This window comes from Canis lupus, chromosome 27 (genome assembly GCF_011100685.1).
Source record: "Canis lupus familiaris isolate Mischka breed German Shepherd chromosome 27, alternate assembly UU_Cfam_GSD_1.0, whole genome shotgun sequence".
NCBI classification, from domain to species: Eukaryota; Metazoa; Chordata; class Mammalia; order Carnivora; family Canidae; genus Canis; species Canis lupus.
This window is the reverse complement of record NC_049248.1, coordinates 33,709,098-33,725,676: the sequence shown is the minus strand read 5'-3', so window position 1 is coordinate 33,725,676 and position 16,579 is coordinate 33,709,098. Positions and strand designations below refer to the sequence as shown.

At 35.0% G+C, this 16,579-nt stretch overlaps 1 protein-coding gene across 4 annotated transcripts in view; it reads right to left on the bottom strand.

Moving 5' to 3' along the window:
- Positions 1-16,579, bottom strand: part of CNTN1 (contactin 1) — a 349,297-nt gene that overhangs the window by 165,001 nt on the left and 167,717 nt on the right. The gene's annotated exons all lie outside the window — the stretch shown is intronic.

The following is a 16,579-nucleotide window of genomic DNA, read 5'->3' as shown; positions in this document are numbered from 1 at the left end:
TTATTCATTCAACAAAAAGTAAGTAAGATTTTTATGTGTCAGGAAAGAAGAATCTAGGTTTTGTGGAGACTTATCTTTAAAAGTTAGAGAGCTGTATTTAAGGACAAAAAGACAAAAAATACTGATGTAAACTAAAATACAAACTATGCAGTAGTCTAATTAAAATACCTTGCTTTAAAAAAACTTTTTTAAATTTTTATTTATTTATGATAGTCACAGAGAGAGAGAGAGAGGCAGAGACATAGGCAGAGGGAGAAGCAGGCTCCATGCACCGGGAGCCCGATGTGGGACTCGATCCCGGGTCTCCAGGATCGCGTCCTGGGCCAAAGGCAGGCGCTAAACCGCTGCGCCACCCAGGGATCCCAAATACCTTACTTTTATAAGTTTTAGAAAAACTTAGGATCATGTGATTATACTGGCGAGGCTTCACCCAGCAGGGTCTTGGAATAGCCTCATGTAAGGGAGGTACCTCACAATTTAAGCTTCATTATCTTTGTGGTAACTCCATTTCTGTGTGCAAGCATATAGATAGAGAAATCAGAAAGAAAGACATAGTAGGCTTGCCCATAAGAAATTTGTTTCTCAATGGGAACACACAGATGTGTACAAAAATCAGTGTGATTGAATAGTTGTTTGGGCCTATGTGTTATTAAACTTGAAAACATAGTAATTATTTAAATTGGAAGGACTGTAAAATATATCATGGTGTGAATGGATCTGACTGTGGTAGACAGTGCATTATGGTGGAGGTATTATTATATTCTTAGATTTGAGTCATTTGGTGACTTTAGAACCCACTGCTTCTTATATAATGAACATTGTGACATTAGGTATTTTCTTTCCAGAATTGTTTTCATACTCTATTTTAATTTAGATTTTACATTCAACTCTATGTCCTGAGATTTTTCAATGTTATTTGAAAACATCACTTAATATCTTCCAAAGTTGGAACCTATTGTGCCCAGTTGAAGAGGGCTCAGGTTGTGATCACACAGTCCTGGGACCAAGTACTGCATCAGGCTCTCCACAGGGAGCCTGCTTCTCCTTCTATGCCTATGTCTACCTTTCTCTGTGTGTCTCTCATGAATAAATAAATAAAATCTTAAAAAAAAAAATAAATGCCAGGATCACTTTAGACCAGTTTCTTTTTCTTGGACATATGTGAGAAGGTGAGAACTCTTGGTTTGTATAAATTATATTTTCTGGACTCTTAATTTTAATGTAATTGTATTTCTTTTACTAAGAAGACAGAAAAATAAATAAATAAATAAATAAATAAATAAATAAATATTGGATTTAAATAGTTCTGAGTTACCTATTACTGTTATAATTTGAGAACTCTAAGCAATTTTCACAGATATTCAACTTTGAGAGCAAGGGATGGAACAGCAGTTTTGATATTGAATGTAGAAGAACCAGCATTGACCAGATAGAAGAATAATCAGGTAAAGAATGAAGAAAAATTTCTGTGAAAGTTTATAATTTTGATGGAGTATGTTAGTGAGATTTTGGTTTATTTATCTCATTAACTTTATAGGTAGTATCAGAAAGGAGAGCGGGTCTAAAGAAAAATTAGCTGTACCAACAAAGAACAAGTGATTTCAGAAAATTGGAAATAAGATACATAAGAATTTTCTAGGTCTGGGATGTCACTTGACATTTTCTCCTTAGGTAACAACCACAATATGTGGGAAGGTGTGGCAAGGCATGGTCAAAAGAGAACAAGGGGAATTCAGTCAATATCTGGCTGAATTTTGGCCTATCCATTTCTTATGCTAAAATATTTTTTATTTGTCATATAACTAGATTCTCAAAACAAAAAAATGAATTCCATCTCAGATATTTCAAAAATTCAGAAAGTCCTCATATAAATTTGGGTGGACATATTAAAATAAAATTATGAAATTTTGAGTTAGGTCCATTAAATTTCTCTCTTTAGAAAGGGATGAATAGGAGAATGTATCCAGTGGAATTAGAACTCATCTTAGCTCATGCCAAATTTGGATATTGTATTATCTAGGCAAGTCACAAAACAAGAACTTTCCTTACTTCCTCTATCAGAAAATGCTAATCAAAACCTGCTGCAAAGCTAAAGCCAGTGCCATTAACCAGCTTTTAAAACTATAGTTGGGGGTTTTCTCATAATTATTCAAAACTGCTTAAGATTGATCTATGTATGAGCATATGTTATCTAACAAAAAGACCTTATCCTTATTATATTTTCCAAAAATTAATTATGCTAGTAGATTTGGCTACTGGAACCAGGGCCATAGCTCAAGTCTAATGGTTGAATATACCAGACATATAAGGTTTTGCGGTTGTTTTAGATATTACTACAATTAGTGATAAATTACTCATGTACTAAATAATGAACTTTAAGATTTTTTTTGTAATGTAATCTTCATTTTGTCAAAGTTTTCACAAATAGCACATGTACAAACACCCTAGGTACTTATTATGAAATGTCTCTCCACTAATGGCAAAGCCTTTTTTTATTGTAGTAAAATATATATAACATAAAACCTACTATTCCAACTATTTTAGAGTGTACAGTTCACTGGTACTGTGTAAATTCATATTGTTGAACAATCATTACCACCACGCATTACCATAAGGCTTTACGTCTTTCAAGACTGAAACTCTGTACGTATTATACAATAACTCCCCAAGATCTCCTCCTTCAAGCCTGTGGCAACCAACAGTCCTCTTTATTTTTTTTTATCTTCCCTTTTGCCCATACCCCAACATCTGATAACCTCCACACCTTCTGTTCCACCCTCTGTTACTATAAATTCAGTTTTTCTCACTCATTCTTTATTTTTTTATTTTTTTTAATTTTTATTTATTTATGATAGGCACACAGTGAGAGAGAGAGAGGCAGAGACACAGGCAGAGGGAGAAGCAGGCTCCATGCATTGGGAGCCCGATGTGGGATTCGATCCCTGGTCTCCAGGATCGCGCCCTAGGCCAAAGGCAGGCGCCAAACGGCTGCACCACCCAGGGATCCCTCATTCTTTAGCTTAAAACTTACAGCAAGTTATTAATCCCTGACCTTGGTTTTCTTCATATATAAAATACAGAAAGACTATTTCATATGACTATTATAAGAGTCATATAATATTGTGCATGTGAAATATTTACTATGAAAGTATTTAATAAATATTAATTTATTATTCTAGTAAGCCACAGGCCAATCAGGTCAGGGAACATGCCTCTTGTTCATTGTTGCTTTTATAATGCCTGGCACAGGGATCCCTGGGTTGCGCAGCGGTTTAGCGCCTGCCTTTGGCCCAGGGCGCGATCCTGGAGACCCAGAATCGAATCCCACGTCGGGCTCCCGGTGCATGGAGCCTGCTTCTCCCTCTGCCTATGTCTCTGCCTCTCTCTCTCTCTCTCTGTGTGACTATCATAAATAAATAAATAATTAAAAAAAATATATAACGCCTGGCACATTGAAGTCTCTCAACATACATTTATTGAATAAATGGAGGAATGACTGAGCTATTCCATAACTATTCTGAAGCACTCACCATAAACAAACTGAAATGTAACTTTAATTCCGTAAAATAAGGGTAGGGTGGTGAATATAAGTAACAAGGAATGTTGACTATTGGAGCTTAGCTTTTTGTTAGGGATTACTGCTGCTTATAACATAGTCTAGAATATTCTAACTAGCAATATTTTAAGGCATTTTTTAATATGCACTTTGTTGAATGTTGTTGGAAATCTGTCTTCTAATCTGAATATTCACACTGGAGTCAGAAGGAAAAGTTTTCATTATTTTGAGCATGTCTGTGTCATACCATGCTATCTTTTCCCTCACTCCAAAATATTGCCTATTTCAATAGGACAGTGAGTCATCAGCCTGACAGCATGTAATTTATTTCATTTAATGGGTTTCTTGCTGTTCAAATATAAAAGCATCTTTCACATCTTGTCCACACATTTGTTTTCTGCTAGTGATTTGTTCTATTGTACCACCAGTTATCCTATCATTTGTGACTCCCCGATCACATTCCCTCAGCAGTGCTGCAGAAAGGAGAGATGGAGAGGCTGAGCCCATTCCTGCTAATGCAGAAGAAACTGCTCTCCTTACTTTACTCCGGAGGATATACCCCTCAGTAATTCACATCTCACCTCCCAGCCCCAACAGGCCTGAAAGCACTACAGCTAATGAAGTGGCAAAAGAAGAAAACAAACAACTCTAACAAGGTGCTGCCATTTATAGGACCAGACTTTTTTTCTTCTCTATGGAGAAGAAAATACATAGTGATTAAAAGCAGGAACCAGGGATGCATTCCTGTCTGTGAGACCAGTTGTGCTGGCCAACTCCCTGAAAGTGTTGGCCTTTGGAGTGCATTCAGAGCCCTGTGGCTTCTCTACTCAGTGGAGGCCTCTCACCCAGAAGAGCAGATGCAGCATCCCCCAAACCATCACAGATATCCAGGTGTCTAGTCACTGCTGTAACCCTGACATGTGTTGGCACTACCTTAATCTCCAAGGGAATTCAACTTCTTTTCTCCAGCGTCCTTTACAGTATGCCCTAGTCACACATTAAAACAACATGTGACAATGAGACAACATAGTATGGCAATTCTATGTCTTCCTTCCTTTTCCTCCTTTCTTCCCACGCTTGTTTTTCTCCTCACCTCTTGCTCTCTACTAGATATTCATTTTTCTGCTGGCCAGACACCATCTCGCTCTGGTGTCTGTCTTAAGTTCTAGCATAGGCTAAGCCATATACGTTATTCAAAAAAGCTTCAACAATACATTAGCAAGCATTTAGCCAATAACAATTATTTCCAAAGTCTTTAGTACTGCTATATAACTAAAGGATGTACGTAATTAAGGCCAGTACAACTAGTATTCCATTCAACTGATAGTTATACAATCATTTACATTGATAGAGGACAGAATTTTAGGAATATTGATAAAATATTAATATATGTAATCAAATGGTCACATCTCTATTTTCTAAAGAAAAAAGACATTTGAGGGGACCATCAGGAGTCTATCCTGATCTATCCTCAACACTGCTCATGAAAGGCCATGTTAAAGAATATTTATTTATGGTGCTTATAATATTTCTGAAAAATATTTGCTGTTAAGCACTATTTCCAGAACACAGAGGAAGCTTATTGGAATCAAACACAGATTAGTCTAGGTGAAAAGATACCAATATCTCCTATTCTACATTTTAAGGGACATTTTATCCTCAGACTCGTTTTGAAATTCTGCTTTTCCTATACAAGTGATTTAATATTCCTGAGGGGCCCGTTACTCAGTCTGTAAAATGTAAATCCAAGGTCCTTCCTTACAGGATTGTGAATACTAATACACGCATGTATATGGATACATGTGTGTAGGTATGTGTGGGTGTCTAAGTAAAAGCCTTACAACATATATACATAGTAAAAGTAAATAATTTAAGTGCAAAAAATTAAATTTTCGAGAAATAAAATTAACTTTTGAACTTAAACAATACTACCCCTTTACAAAGAGGATATTATATATTTAAGCTCATTAAACATCTTCATATCAATATTCTATCTCTTCAATTAATCCAGATGAAAAATAACTTAAAAATAACATAGGTGACACATCTCCCTGTAGCTGAATAGTTGAATACTTTATATGTTCTTCTCCAGCCTCACACTGACTTCTTTCAACTCTAGCATCAAGTTATTATTATTAATCTCAGTTCAATAGGTTTTCTGCAAAGTCGTTAGCAACATTTTAGCAGCTTACTACTATGATCAAATATACTTGGTAAAAATTTCTAAAGAACTTGCTATTCAAAGCCAAAGAATACAGCACACACTAAAGGAAAATGGCCCAAGTTTTAAAAGTGACTATAAACAGTGTCCTTTCTCAGAAAAGTCATACATTGCACCATTAGCAGGTAGTGCATAATATTCTTTAGATTGCAACCATCTTAGTTCCTGAAATAACTCAACACTGATTTTGTCTGAAGTATATGTAAAAAAAAAGGAGGAATACATTTCAAAACATTTCAATAAATGTAACATCACCAGATTGAGAAAAATGACTCAGAGGCTGCTCAGGAAAAAAAATCTGAAAGCATTTTGAAGTTATAGATATTAATTGAATGCTGACAGCACAGCCGGCATTTTACAGAACAATTGACTGCTCACAGTTTTAGATAACTGGGTTTATGATTAAGTTAATTACCCATTTATTTTTAAAATCATGTAACACATGCAGAGGAACTTAAAAATAGTAGAACCCCTGTTTGTGATATTTATAGGACATATTTTTCACAGGCTAATTTAAGCCAGTGATGTCATACTAAATTATAGTTGATGAAGTCATGTGTATTCATTGAGGTGATTTCAGGAAATCATCACTTTAAGGTAGTAAATAGAAAATCCTACATATATTTAATCTTCCATTTTAGGACCATGTGTATATGTGTTTAGGTATCTCTTGAAATTTGAGTTAATGCAGAAAGGCCCTGTTGATTCCAAACTATCCCCCCTACCTCCCATGAAAATGACATGGTATCAATTCTACCCAATTAATTTGCTTGAAATTACCAAATTGAGATACTAATGAAAAAAATGGAGATAGTAGTCATGATCAAATCAGGCAATATGATTATGTAAATATTTGCAATTGTAAGCATTATTGATTCAATCAATGAGCAAGGGAGGAGCTGTTTTATCAAGCAAGATTTAAAACTCAAACATATATTTATGAGATTCCACTCAAATTCTTTCCTATCAGTGTGTTGATATGAATCAGTTTATTACTCAAGGGCAAATACAACTTCTATTCTACTTTGAATATAAAGCTACTTTTGGCAAATAATTGCTATTCAAAATAACAGATGAATATCAAATAAAAGGTGAAACACATTGGTGAGTTTTAGTATAGGTTTGGAAGGATACTGGGAAGCAGAACTGATCATTTCTGCGTTGTCAATGATTTATATAAAGGATCAGTGGAAGCAACTGAATGGAGCCAAATCATGAGAAGGAGTGTTGAAGGTAACAGTGTAACCTCAGTTAATGGAGAAAGTAAAGGAGCAATAATAAGCATATGTGCTGCAAGTTTTATAAACTACTAAGCTATATTTCATCTCATCTGATCCAAGTAAACGTCTCTGAGATTTTTAGAAATGAACTGAATCATCAGGATCATGGGGATTGCCCAAAGATACACAGAGCCAGGGTGTGAATCCTTCTATTCTAGACAGATTTAAAACCTATACTCCTTCATTGTTTATTTTTTAAAAGATACTTAGAATGTATCCTTGTTCTTGATTACAAGAAAGGATATTGTGTATATTCTATGACCAACATATTTTTCAAAATGCTAAGTTAGTGCTTCCCAAAATATGGGCTAAGGGCCACCTACCTTAACAACATTTGGATTTACTTGTTAATAAAATAGATGTATGAGAAACTCCCAAGAAAGTCTCTGAGGAAATAACCCAAGTCTCCACATTTTAATCAAGCCTCCCAGGTAATTTGTAGGCTTACTAAAGTTAGCAAGTATATTAAGTAAAGGTCAGAATATTTCCAACACTCACAGAGAACAATCAAATGTGTCTTGAATTCATTAGGCCACATGTTTAACCAGTGCACTCTAAATATCAGAAGATATGCAAATTCAATAGTTCACCTCTTAAAATGATGTCTGTACTGTACTTTGTTGTGGTGTTTGGTCTGGGTGAGAATTGGATATCCTGTATATCTGCATCTGATTTACTTTACCATGTCATAATGAATAAGGTATTTTGATATATTGCTTTGACTAATACCTGGAAGGTTTCCTACTGTTAAATGAGACTTATTGGACTATAATGACATGATTGAATGTGCTGTTAATTTCTCTTATTGCCCAACGGCAGTTCAAACTGATCTGAGATAGCTGTACTACTACTACAAAGAAATGTGTTCCATGATACCTTCTCTGTGAATCGTATCTAACAATCCAAAACAGGATTTAATAAGTCTTTGACAGCAGAAAAAAATTCCCATGCCAGCAAAACAGAACTTTCAAACTTCTTTCCCTTTTTCTCCCCCACGAATTCACAAAAGAACAAAACCTGAGAAGAAACCATACCAGATTGAAGCACTCACTCAAGTTACACTGGGAGTTTTAAAGACCTCTGGGCTGTAATACTTCCTTTGTATGACTCTATTCCTCTGTAGAGATGGCCATGTCTAATAAAAAGGCTTCACTGCTACCAACACTTTCTTTTCAAAAGTTCAACTTGAAGCCCTTCTCCCTAATGCAGCTGCAAAGGCTCAAGATGTCTTCAGCTGCTCTTGCTGTACAATATCTGTATGTCTTGTATGTAAAAGAGCAGGTATTTATTATACATCACCAATCTAAAGGCATAGAAAATTTCTTACTCTGACAAGACCCACCCATAATTAAGGAACAAGGCTGATGATCTTATGTCTCCTATTACCTGCTGTTCAGGTAAAGAGAGATACCATACAGAAGGAAAGAGCAGAATAAAACCTTTAACATTCTATTTTTTAAATAACAGGGAAGAGTCACCAACTATAGGTCATTGCATCAGTACTTGAACAGATGAGTGATTCCTACCAAAATAATGTGGGCCCTATTCCTGGAAACGATATGAGAATTATTTTTTTAAATGCATTTCAATTCTATTAAAACAATTCAACAAGTATTTACTTTTGGAACACATATAAAAGACTATCTGTGAATATTTGTGCAATTTAATCAGACATCAGTTTTTATTGCATGCTATTCTAAGACCAAGAAATTTGTTTCATTTTCTTTGAAGATTATAAAATAATGTAATCATACAAAGGTAGCTGGATGGCAATTTTTAATTATTCATTCATTTTATACGTATTTATGAGCACCTATCAAGTCACAACATTTTGTAGCAGCAGCAAACATATTGGTAAATCAAAGATACACAGTCAGTAAGAGACTTTCTAGATTTAAATGCCTCAACAGTAGCTTGTCTCATTCCTTTCTCTGTACACTATATTACCTAACACAAAGCATTACATGTTGAAGGCACTCAATTAATATCTGTTGAATACATTTATGGAGTAATTACTAAATCATTGGTCTGTATTTGACGGGCAGATCCATGCAAGCAGGACGATGTGGCAACATTAAAAGCATAAAGTAGGAAAGTAAAGGGTAAATTCAGACAAGTCTGCAGAGTTTAATATGGCCAGGGACTCATGGAAGCATTAGAAAAAGATAAGTGGGAAGATGAATATAATCCAAATTATAGAACCTTAAATGCCAAGTGTTGAACTTTTGCTTCCTTCCACAGGCAGTCGCTGAGTTTCCCTTGCTGAATTGTTCTGCAGGAAAATATCATCATTCTCTTTAACCCTAGGTACTTTCGATGATGAACACTGTATTTCAGTCTCTTTTTCAGGTTTGTGTTTACAGAAGAGATATTGGGAAAGCTCCCTAACTCCTGAATTTTGATGCCCTTGTGTAGAGGTTTCAGATTTATAGCAACAACATGGTCTTGAGGTATAAAGAGTTTTATCTTTTTTTATTCAAATTTGTATCAAATATTAATTACATTTCCAGTAAAGTAAAAGTGGATACATCCCGCCACTTACATATAACTGGCTGGTGCAAAAACTGAAATCTAACAGAAAGGGATTCTATAGTTTCTGATAATAACTTTATTCTTTCTTAATATAAGTAATTATTTCTTTATATCAAATTTAAGTCATATCAAACAAGAATTTATTGAGCATCTACTATATGAAATGGCCCAGACGAACCCCAATTGGAAATAGAAGTGTAGGCAAATTCTCAAATTTCAGAAACTTAAAGTCTAGTTAGGCATTAAGAATAGAGTAAAATCATTGGATCTGCCTCTGATCCCTGTTACCAAAAGTAATCGGTGCCATAAGTTTATTATTTCAATGAACACATATCCAAATACCTGAAGCTCAGTGAATAATATAAAATTTAATTTGATTTTCAAGAAAGTTAACTCTCTTGTACTCTCTGCCACAAAATTTGTCAATGATACACCATCATTTCAAATTCATTCAACAAGTATCTATTGAGTATCTATTTTATGAATTATACTATATATTACACCAGGCTTTAGAAATTATAATATTATAGTATATTTTATACTTTATAATCATATATACTATATATAATTATCATTAGAAATACTATAGAACTTAAAACATTAATTAAATAGTTCTTAGCATAATAGTTAAGGTAACCACACTCCATTATCTCTCCAAGTCAGGCTTTGTTCTGAAGTTTAAGTATTAAGTAATATTCAAATGAATCAATGATGTAGTTATTACTATTAACTTCAGTTTATGGGTGAGAAAACAAACGTCTCTTCTATATTTCAGACCTAGACCAAGCTTTATCTTTATAGGAAAGTCCATCCTCTGGCAATCTCATATAAGGTTTTCTCCATTCTCTAAAATCATAGAGCAGTTGTTTGACTCATTCATGGATTCCTTATTTTAAGGTTTTGTGTATCTTTCAAAGCAAGGCCACTTCCAACTGAATATAGGGACACTTTATTAGAAAACATATTTGAAGACAATTTCAAGGGTTGAGAAAAAATTATTTTGGAGAAGTGGTTTCTTTGCCAAAATTTGGTATTTTGACAGGTCTTTATGGCTTATGAGGATAAGTATAGCAGAACATCTGACTGTAAAAATGTCCTGGAAAGTCTGGGCATATGGCAAGAGCATTTTAGATTTTATATTTTTAAAAGTCAATGAGATTAAAACACAAGACTGTAGACGCAGTCAGAATTCTTTCATATGGTTATTTCAATTGGGGACGTTATATGAGCAATTGGCAAATGGGAATACTATTACGTACTTGTGAAAATTACATGAAAAATGTACACAAGACACCTGTTTTAGTTTTTCTTCACCTCTAACTAGATTAGATGTTACTGAAGAAAAAGAACATGTCTTATACATATTTTCATATTCCTATTTGGTGCTTAAATACTTTGCACTGTGTGTGATCAATAAGTACATGTCTGCATGCATTTGCATGAGAGTGGGTGTGTGTGCTTAATGCCACTGAGGATATATCATAGAAGAAAGCTGATAATTAAAAGAAAAAACAACACCCTTGAATGGCTATGTAACTGCCTTCTTTTAGAAGCCTTTAAGCACAAGAATCACTATTAAACAAACAGTTTATATTCTTTTGAGCATAATTCCAGGCATTTCAACAAATGGGAAGAATGATATGACACCATTTCTCTTTCAAGATCTAATGGATTCTCTAATGCTGTGCAGTTGCCAATTTGTACTGTAGACATATAAAATCAGTAATTTACTTAGCAAACATAGAAACAGTTATATAGGCAATTTTATTTGTTTTAAAATATTTAAGAGTCTATCTCGTACCCTGTGTTAGCTCCTTAGATATTCAACAGACCCAGGGTTTATGATCCTTAGCTGCAAGGGGGTTCTGGACCTGTGAGAAATAAGCATTGCTTGGAAGGAGGAGATGAGGGAGAGGAAGGAGGTGAGGGGTGAGTTCTCACCTCTTGGTTTGCCCATTGGTGTGGAAGATGTTGCCACTTGACAAAGGGGAAGCAGGGTTTTGGTGGAAAAATAAGTCGACCAGAAATTTAATTTTGAATATGTGGTAGGTTTCAGTTTCCCATTATACATCCAAGTGGAGATACCAAGTAAACATCTGAATAAATGAGACCAGAATTTGGAGGGTGTTGGGGTTGGGAATAGGTATCTGAAAGTGCTTACATGGAGATAACAAACATTTGAAGCCCAGTAACAGCTAGAACCTCCAAATCAATTTGCTTTATATAATGGAAAAATGAAAGGGAAATAAAAGAAATAGAAATATAAACCTGAAATGATTTTTCCCCCATCATGGCCCTCTCACTGACTAAAAACATAAAATAAGGGAAGAAAGCAGTGACAGCTGTATCTATTGGCAGGAGCCCTGCAGCCCTTTGCTCTATTGCAGGAATTATTTACCTTCTTCGAGTTTCTATGAGTTAGAAGAAAGTTTTTGGCTTTTGTTCAAAAATTCTTTCTGAATTAAAACAGGTTTTTTTAAATGCAGCTGGTGTTTTGAAGATTTAAGAATATCACTACTATAGTTTCACCTTCTTAGGGAAAACATGTCAGAAACCCATAGGTTTGAGAATGCAGAAATTCTTCCTCTTTTATTTTTGTGAGCTAATTTTGAATGCATAAGACTTACTAAGGCTATTAAAAAACTTTGTCTTATTCAATAAAGTATCAGTGTTGAATTCAATATGTTCACATTCATATCTCCAAATCTTAAATTATCATTGACATTTTAAGTAATTTTGATTTAGCTTGAAAATTAGACTCCTTACATGACTATAGAAATGATATAATGGGGACGCCTGGGTGGTTCAGTGGTTGAGCCTTTGGCTCAGGGAGTGATCTTGGACTCACGGGATTGAGTCCCACATTGGGTTCCCTGAATGGAGCCTGCTTCTCTCTCTGCCTATGTCTCTGCCTCTCTCTCACTCTGTGTCTCTCATGAATGAATAAATGGGATCTTAAAAAAAAATGATATAATGATCTTTACAGTTAAGGTGAGAAAAAAAGGTTATGCAATTTAGCAGTAAACATTAGGTAAAGACAATATTTTTATGTGAATCATCTAAGTGACAGTTCATTCTTTATTTATATTTGAATTGTATCTGAAATCTTTAATAATAAATAATAATAACCAGGATATTCCTGCTTAATATTTTTGGTATTTTAATGAGTATTTATCATCAATAGATATATTTTGCTTCAACTCCATCATGTTTTTGTTTAGTCACCCTCCAGTTGTTTTCATTTTTGAGTTCCATGGGTTTAGATTAGCATATCTTAAATTTTTGGTAAGAAGAAATTATAATGTTTTATATTGTGCTGAACTGAACCTCTTTAGCTCTTAGCATTCCAGCAGAAACAAAAGCACAATGTATTGTCTTCTTTTTTTTTTAAGATTTTATTTATTTATTCATGAGAGACAGAGAGAGAGAGAGAGAGAGGCAGAGACACAGGCAGAGGGAGAAGCAGGCTCCATGCAGGAAGCCTGACGTGGGACTCGATCCCAGGTCTCCAGGATCAGGCCCTGTGTTGAAGGTGGCGCTAAACCGCTGAGCCACCCGTGCTGCCTTGTGTTGTCTTTTATATTTCTTTTTAAATACATTTATAATAAGATGTGGGCAAATTGCTTCAGTCAGGTCAGCTAAAAAGTTAAAAGTTTCAAGTTGCAAATATCTTGCCCTTGTAAAAGTGAGCTTCTTAAAAAATTAAGAGGTATGGAATAAGTTACATCCCCAAAATGATTAGTATTTTTATCAATGGAAAATGTCTTAACTAAATCAGGTATTATTCAGAATGTTCACACAAGAGGTTTGTGAATTACTATGGGTACTCATCCTTAGGTCTTCCTTTAAAATAGTAATGATTGTTTAATTATAGTTCTATCATCTCCTGTTGGTGTGTCCCCTTCTTTGAGAAGGATTCCATTCCTGTTTTTTGCAATTAGTATTTTCATTTGAATAGGAGTCAGTGTTTAATGTTTTGCTGAGAATAAGAAACTCCCCTGAATCATCTAGAACATACATATTATTTTTATAAAGCTGAAAAATCCTATTGATCACAACATCCTTAGATGTGCACACAGTGACATAGTTTTTTAACCTGAGATAAGGTTAACTACACTGTAGTTATGTCCTTCCTGTCACCTTCTGTTAGTTGCATCTGTTTAATTTATATATCCTTCATCTTCAAACAGGCCTGATGTAAAGACCCAACTTCTAACTGTTCGATCTTTAACTTTATCAGGCAGCTGGTTATTTTGGCTAGAACTAAGCTGCAGAAAGAGGATAAATTTGAGATACGGCAATAGTATGGGAGAGTTCAATTTATTATTTCATTAAACAAATATTTTAGCAAATTTTCATGCAAAATTGAAAAGGTAGAAGATGCAATATTGTCAAGATATCAGTTCTTCCCTCTATAGATTCAGTAGAATCCCAGTCAAAATCCCAGCAAGTTATTTTATGTTATTTTGTGTGTTGGCAAACCAATTCTAAAGTTTAGATGGAGAGGTAAAAGAACCAGAATCATCAACACAATATTGAAAGCAGGGGACCAATGCTACCTGACTTCAACACTCACTATGATGCCATGGTAAACAAGACAGGGTGATACTGGTGAAAGAAAAATAGATTAATAGATCAGAATAGAGAGCCCAGATATAGACCCACTTAGTCAACTGATCTTTAACAAAGGAGCAAATGTAGTACAATGGAGCAAAGGTCATCTTTTCAACAAATGTTGCTAGAATAATTGGATATACACATACAAAATATGACTCTAGACACAGACTTTACACTTTTCACAAAATGGGTCACACCTACATGTAAAATGCAAGACTACAAAACTACAGAAATGCAAGGTAACATAGGAAAAAAACTAGGTGACCTTGGGTATGATGATGAGTTTTTACATACAACATCAAAGGCACAATTCAGGGAGAAAATAACTGATGAGCTGGACTTCATTAAAATTAAAAGCACTAAGTATATTTACATGATTGTATAACCATCACCACTATCCATCTCCAGATCTTTTTAATATTCCCAAACTGAAGATACTAAAGTAAACACTAAAGTAAACACTAAAGTGTGTTTAAATATTGGCAATATGATATAGCCCTCCTCCATTTATGGCCCAATAATAATAATAATAATAATAATAAATGCATTAATCTGGTTCTGCTTTGTCTCATTCCTGCTTGCCCATTACCTGCTTTTCATATGTCTAACTCATTCGTTTCTCAGAGTGGAACCTAAATGCTCCCTAGGGAAGCTGCCCCTTAATCCACAAGTGAAATCAGGATTTCCAACTGCACTTTCATAGTTTCCTGTGCTTTTCCTTCATTGCAAGCATTGTATTTTATGATTGAACGATTATCAATGTGTGATGCCTCCTTTGGTCTATAAGCTTCAAAGAAAAGCTCCATTTGCCTTTACACAGGAAATGCTCAATAAACATTTTTTAAATCCTTGAAAATATAAATAAATGCCTTGAGAGTATAATTATTCCATTGACCTAAAAAATAATAATTATGTACTATTGTACAATGCCCAGAGGGATAAACTGAAGAGACTGAAACAAGAAGGAAGAACATAAGGATTGCCTAGTCCTCTTGCCTCAATCACATTCTAACTGGTCTGTCATATTTAAATGTCTTAGTAATTTCATTTTAAATCATTCATAGCATCCACTATCTTTGTCTTTTCATCTTCACATTATGACTAAAAGCCATTCAATGAGGGTCAGTGATTCTAATTACAAGTCTAGCCACTTCTCATCAACCTTTTAAAGAATTCCCCTAATTTATTTGTAAATAAATTAGGTCCACAGATGGAGAGGATGTGGAGAAAGGAGAACCCTCTTGCACTGTTGGTGGGAATGTGAACTGGTGCAGCCACTCTGGAAAACTGTGTGGAGGTTCCTCAAAGAGTTAAAAATAGATCTGCCCTAGGATCCAGCAATTGCACTGCTGGAGATTTACCCCAAAGATACTGATGCAGTGAAACGCAGGGACACCTGCACCCCAATGTTTATAGCAGCAATGTCCACAATAGCCAAACTGTGGAAGGAGCCTCGGTGTCCATCAAAAGATGAATGGATAAAGAAGATGTGGTTTATGTATATAATGGAATATTCCTCAGCCATTAGAAACGACAAATATCCACCATTTGCTTCGACAAATCCTCCAGTGGATGGAACTGGAGGGGATTATGCTGAGTGAAGTAAGTCAATCTGAGAAGGACAAACATTTTATGGTCTCATTCATTTGGGAAATATAAATAATAGTGAAAGGGAATATAAGGGAAGGGAGAAGAAATGTGTGGGAAATATCAGAAAGGGAGACAGAACATAAAGACTCCTAACTCTGGGAAACGAACTAGCTAGGGGTGGTAGAAGGGGAGGAGGGTGGAGGGTGGGGGTGAATGGGTGATGGGCACTGAGGGGGGCACTTGACGGGATGAACACTGGGTGTTATTCTGTATGTTGGTAAATTGAACACCAATACAAAATAAATTTATTATAAAAAAGAAATAAGTCAATCAGAGAAGGACAAACATTATATGGTCTCATTCATTTGGGTTATATAAAAAATAGTGAAAGGGAATAAAGGGGAAAGGAGAGAAAATGAGTGGGAAATATCAGGGAGGGAAGCAGAACATGAGAGACTCCTAACTGGGAAACGAACAAGGGGTAGTGGAAAAGGAGGTGGGCAGGGGGTGGGGGTGACTGAGTGATGGGCACTGAGGGGGGCACTTGATGGGATGAATACTGGGTGTTATGCTATATGTTAGCAAATTGAACTCCAATTAAAAAAAAAAGAAAAAAAAAAAGAAAAGAAATTGCTTGGAATACCATAGGACAGAGAAAAACCTTTGTAAACATACCAGCATGTGTCCAAGCAGAACAACAACAATATATATATATATAATATATATATTATATATATATATATGTATACACACACAGACACAGACATACACAATATGCATTTT